A 5,255-nucleotide genomic window follows, 5' to 3' on the forward strand; every position below is an offset into this window, starting at 1 on the left:
TTTTGATTGTGTTGTTCATTTTTCTGGCATTGAGCTGCATAAACTGCTTGTATATTTTGGAGATTAATTCTTTGTCAGTTGTTTTGTTTGTTATTTTTCTCCTATTCTGAGGGCTGTCTTTTCACCTTGCTGTAGTTTCCCTCATTATGCAAAATTCCTTCACTGTGCCTTTAAGTTTAATTAGGTCCCATTTGTTTTTTTGTTTTGTTTTGTTTTTATTTCCATTATTCTGTTAGGTGGGTCATAGAGATTCTTGCTCTGATTTATGTCAGAGTGTTCTGCCTATGTTTTCCTCTAGGAATTTATAGTTTGTGGTCTTCCATTTAGGTCTCTAATCCATTTGGAGTTTATTTTTGTGTATGGTGTTAGAAAATGTTCTAGTTTCATTATTTTGCATGTAGTTAACCAGTTTTCCCAGTACCACTTGTTGAAGAGACTATCTTTTCTCCATCGTATATTTTTGCCTCCGTTGTCAAAGATAAGGTGTACAGAGGTATGTGGATTATCTCTGGGCTTTCTATTTTGTTTCATTGATCTATATTTCTGTCTTTGTGCCAGTACTATACTGTCTTGATGACTGTAGTTTGTAGCATAGTCTGAAGTCAGGAACATTGATTCCTCCAGTTCCATTCTTCTTTCTCAAGATTGCTTTGGCTATTCAGGGTCTTTTGTGTTTCCATAAAGATTGTGAAATTATTTGTTCTAGTTCTTTGAAAAATATTGTTGGTAGTTTGATAGAGATTGCATTGAATCTATAGATTGCTTTCGTATTAAATTCATTTTCACTATACTGATTGTATCAATCCAAGAACATGGTATATTTCTCCATCTATCTGTGTCATCTTTGATTTCTTTCATCAGTGTTTTATAGTTTTCTGTATACAAGTGTTTTGTTTCTTTAGGTAAATTTATTCCTAAGTATTTTATTCTTTTTGTTGCAATGGTGATTGGGATTATTTCCTTAATTTTCTGATTTTTCATTGTTAGTATATAGGAATGCAAGGGATTTCTGTATATTAATTTTATATTCTGCAACTTTACTATATTCAATAATTTTCTGGTTGCATCTTTAGGGTTTTCTTTATTTTTGGGATGCTCTTATGATTTTAATGAATGGAGGGAGGTACAAAATGCATCAATGCAAAAGAATGGTTTACATACTCATTAGCATAGTGGTTAATGTTAATTTGGGGATACACAATGTGTTAAACCTCAGTTACAAATTTTCCTGCAACCTAAGATAATGGAAAAGCTCCTTAAGTTCTTACTCACCACCTTTAAAGTTCTAAATGGTGTCTGGAAGAATTAAAAAATAATAGGTTCCTTTCAGCTGTGGTTAATAACTCTAGCGAAACTGTATGTCAGTGACACCAAGACTGTGAAGTTTCCTCAAAAGGGCTTTCTAGATTACCACATCATAAACTTTAAAGATATTTCCAATAACATAGGCAAGTTGAGTGGCTTAATAGTTTAAAAGTGGAAAGTAGCTAAGATGTCTCATCTTAGAGAATTTTTTTTTTATGGCCCTATCAGAGTCTCTTCTTGAGCCTCTTTTTTTTTTTTTTTAATTTTAAAATCTTTAATTCAAAACAAGGTATAAATACCATCTCTCTCCTACAGAGAAACTTTTTCAAGCATGGACATAACTTTGGATACTAAGGAAACATCTATAGTTTTCATAAAGCTTCAATAAACACCCCAAGGCAAAAGTGTTCAAAACTTCCTATTCACTAAAATGTCACTGCATTATCCTTTTAGAGGTATAGGTATGCTATGCTTGCAGTGAGTGGACGTTTAATTTATGTCTAGTTAAAAGCACCAGCTGTCAAGTTCAGCTTCCATTTACACAGGATGCACCAATAACATTTAGGATAGTGAATAGTTCAAGTACTACATTTCCAACATAGTTTGCTTTTTGATTAGTTGGCACTGGGGCTCTTCTGCCTGCAGTTCTTCAGAATATTTTGAAAGAGGATAAAACTACCCTGAATATAGTCTTTAAGCAATATGGAGCCCTTCTGAAAGAGTTGTTTTCTTTCATAATAACATTTAGAGAAGGGAATAAAGACAGATGTTGCAAAAGCTGAGTTTCTTTCAAAAGAAGAAGAATAATGTAGCATCTGGAACCTATGTTTTGTGATAAATGTCAAAAATTGCCAAGACTTTCAATACATGTTTTGGTAAGGAAAAACCACTATATTGCTAAGGTTAATTGTGTAAAATACAATAGTATCTTAATTAAACAGAAGAATTCACCATTAATGGAAGAAAACCCATGATAAGGGAAGCATCCAAAGACTGGAAACCAAAAGGCTGGGTAATTTTAGTAGCTTTAGAATAAATCAACACACTTTGATTATCAAACTATTTTATTTTTTAAAACTACAGTGTTTTAATGTACTTCTAATAACAACCCAATCTAAGGAGCCATGGAGGCTTATAAAAAAGACCTACCCAGTATGATGCAATTCTATTGTAGGGGTGAATTAATACTTCTGTAAGAAGGAACTGAATCACCTCAGCATCAACAAATAGCCATTTTCTTTTACACAATAACTCATAATTTGATGACTAATTTCTGTTCAAAATTGGGCAGGAAAGGAACTACATCAGACCCAGAAACAATGATTTCACAAGCCATAGTCACTCAGCTCATGGATTTGTGACAATCTGCAGAAAGTTTGTTTGACTAGTACTTGATTTCTTCACATCTGTAGAGGGGTTTGATACAATTACTTTTTAAAAATCAACCTTAAGCTGCATACAGGCAGAGAGATCACAAACTGCCGGGAGACCATAACGGTCTAGGGGAAAGTTGTGTTCCTACTGTAGGGGCGAGTTAAGCAATACTTCCTTGGCCTTCTTTCAAAGTAGCCACTTGTCTTCTCCTGAGGATAATGGGCTAAAATTTCTTGTCATCTTTCCTGGCAAGACCCAGTCAGCTGTGTTAAAGAGACACCAGGAGGTGGCCAAGGGGTTTGTAAGCTTGTTTGCTAGTCCTATCCTCTGTAAGAGGCACTTCCTTGGGACATACTTCTTTGTGTGAGGGGGTCATGAACCACTTTGACAAGGGACTGTTCCTTATAACTTGGAAGGAATCAGCAATTCTAGAAGAAGCCATTGCCTTTGGTGCCTTAGCTTGTTCTGCTGCCTCTCTTCTGGGTGGAGAGAGCTACATGTTCAGGGAATCTTTGTTTCTCAGGTTCAGGTTTTGGTTCCACAGGCATACCATTTTTATCCTTTCCTTCTTTCTTCAAAAGCCATTTACACAGAACTTCCTTCTCACAATTTTCATCGGACACGCACTTTGCAAAACTTATACAAGGCTCATTGGCTTTGCAGACCTCCTCCACTTTATATAGGTCTTGATGGTTCTGGACAAGCCAATCCTTAGTAGTCAGGGAGTGGACAAGTGTTTCTTGGCCTCCAAGTGGTCGTTCAAACATTTCAGATTGCCCAGGTTCTCAATCAGCGCACCTTTGGCTGGTTACCCTGACAGCCGATACAGGAATCAGACTTGACAAGCCAGTCATGCACATTGTAGGACTCCCGGAACACCTGGAACAAGAGCTTAAACTTCTCATTGGAGGTTTCATAGCTGCCATTCTCAGGCTTCTCAGGCTTATGGAATTCCTGGGGAGTTACCAGCCAACCAGAAAGATCCATCTTAACTTGATCAAGAGGCTCTAGATTGCTAACTTTTTCAATTTCAATGGAGTAAGAACTGGCAGTGGTATAGCTATTAAGACTTTTCGGTAACTTGCTTTTTTAGAAACTACTTGTTGCTGACTCTTGTGGAGCCAGTTTTCTAAACCCTTTAGGTTGCCCCAGACATTATTCAAGAAACTGCAGGCTCTAGCAGATGTCTGACTGTTCTCCAAGGTCTCCTTTTGGTTGAGCCAGGCCTGGAGATTGGTGCTGTGTAGGTAAGGAGCCTGGTGACCAAGGCAGGTTTGCTTCCAAGGAGCCATACACTGAGAGGGACAGCTGTGGTGTTGGATGATGACTTCTGCTCTGGAAATGGGATATGGCCTCTCTTCTCTAAGAAGTACCCGATATTGATGAACTAGCATGAGCCATCAGGTGCTCAGGAATTTGAATGGTCTTAAGAGACCCAAATGTGGCGATTGCCTGTAGCAGGGCAGTTATGTCGGCTTCAGAGTACGGCAATTAAATCTTCAGGTTTGAGGGTCAGACTGCCCAGCCTGTCCAGGCATATTGAGACTTGACTGGCTACACTCCAGCTGATGAATAAGACAACTGAACTGGCCCAGTAACCAGTAGAGCTGTTGGGCCTGCTGCTGGACTATTTTCTCTTTAAGCTGATAGATGAGATTTACTTGCTCATACAACCACACCTCAGAGCTTTGAAGGCATTCCAGGTGGTGACTTATGCAGCAGTGAATCTGGACTTTGACCTCTCGCAAATTATCTTTAATTTGCTGCTCGGCTGGGAGAACTCCACCAATTGCAATCTCTAAGTCCCTCTGTGCATCACAAGACCTCCAAAGGGGTTCTCTATTAGTGGAACAGCCACTCTGGCCCTGTGAGGTACTCATTCTGCACCTTGTTTCTCCTCTCAAGCTAGGCCCCCGTGCGTGACCTGCCCAGAAAGCAGGATGCTGCTTTATCCAGGCTCGGGTGAGAAAACTCCCTGGGCTTGCAGAGAGCATCCCGCCCCACCAGCACGTCTGGCAGTGCCCCAGGGTTTTCTATGTAGAGAATCATATAATCTGCAAACAGTGAGTGTTTTGTATTTTTCTTTTCCAATCTGAATTCCTTTTAATTCTTCTCTTATTGCTATGTATAGCATTTCCAAACTCTGTTGAATAGTAGTGGTGATAGTGGGCACCCTTGTCTTGTCCCTGATTTTGGAAGAAATGCTTTCAATTTTTTTGCCATTGAGGATAACGTTTGCTGTGGGTTTGTCATATATCAGTTCAGCTCCGTCCCTCAGTAGTTTCTGATTCTTTGTGACCACATGGACTGCAGGATGCCAGGCCTCCCTGTCCATCACCTGATGATTCAGGTGATTGTGGCTGGCTAGGTGAGCTGTGGGATCATAGGTTTGGTGCCCACGTACTGAGTGGGTAAGGACTTAGTTCCAGGGTGGCTGGCTGCTGGCCACAGTGATTGCATTTGTTCTTTGTAAATTTTGCCATCTTGCCACTCTTGACTCCACTTTTTCTTTGTTTCCACTTTGGTGTCCACACTGTAGTGAGTACTGGGCATAAATATGGCAGTACATACAGTGA

The 5,255-nt window shown here is 39.3% G+C and overlaps 1 pseudogene; it reads right to left on the bottom strand.

The window, feature by feature from the left end:
- Nucleotides 1-2,705: 2,705 nt before the first annotated feature.
- On the bottom strand, nt 2,706-4,559 carry LOC138427867 (nuclear receptor coactivator 4 pseudogene; annotated as a pseudogene).
- Between the last annotated feature and the right edge of the window lie 696 nt (nt 4,560-5,255).

The sequence above is a fragment of the Ovis canadensis genome, chromosome 22 (assembly GCF_042477335.2).
Source record: "Ovis canadensis isolate MfBH-ARS-UI-01 breed Bighorn chromosome 22, ARS-UI_OviCan_v2, whole genome shotgun sequence".
In the NCBI taxonomy this organism is placed as follows: Eukaryota; Metazoa; Chordata; class Mammalia; order Artiodactyla; family Bovidae; genus Ovis; species Ovis canadensis.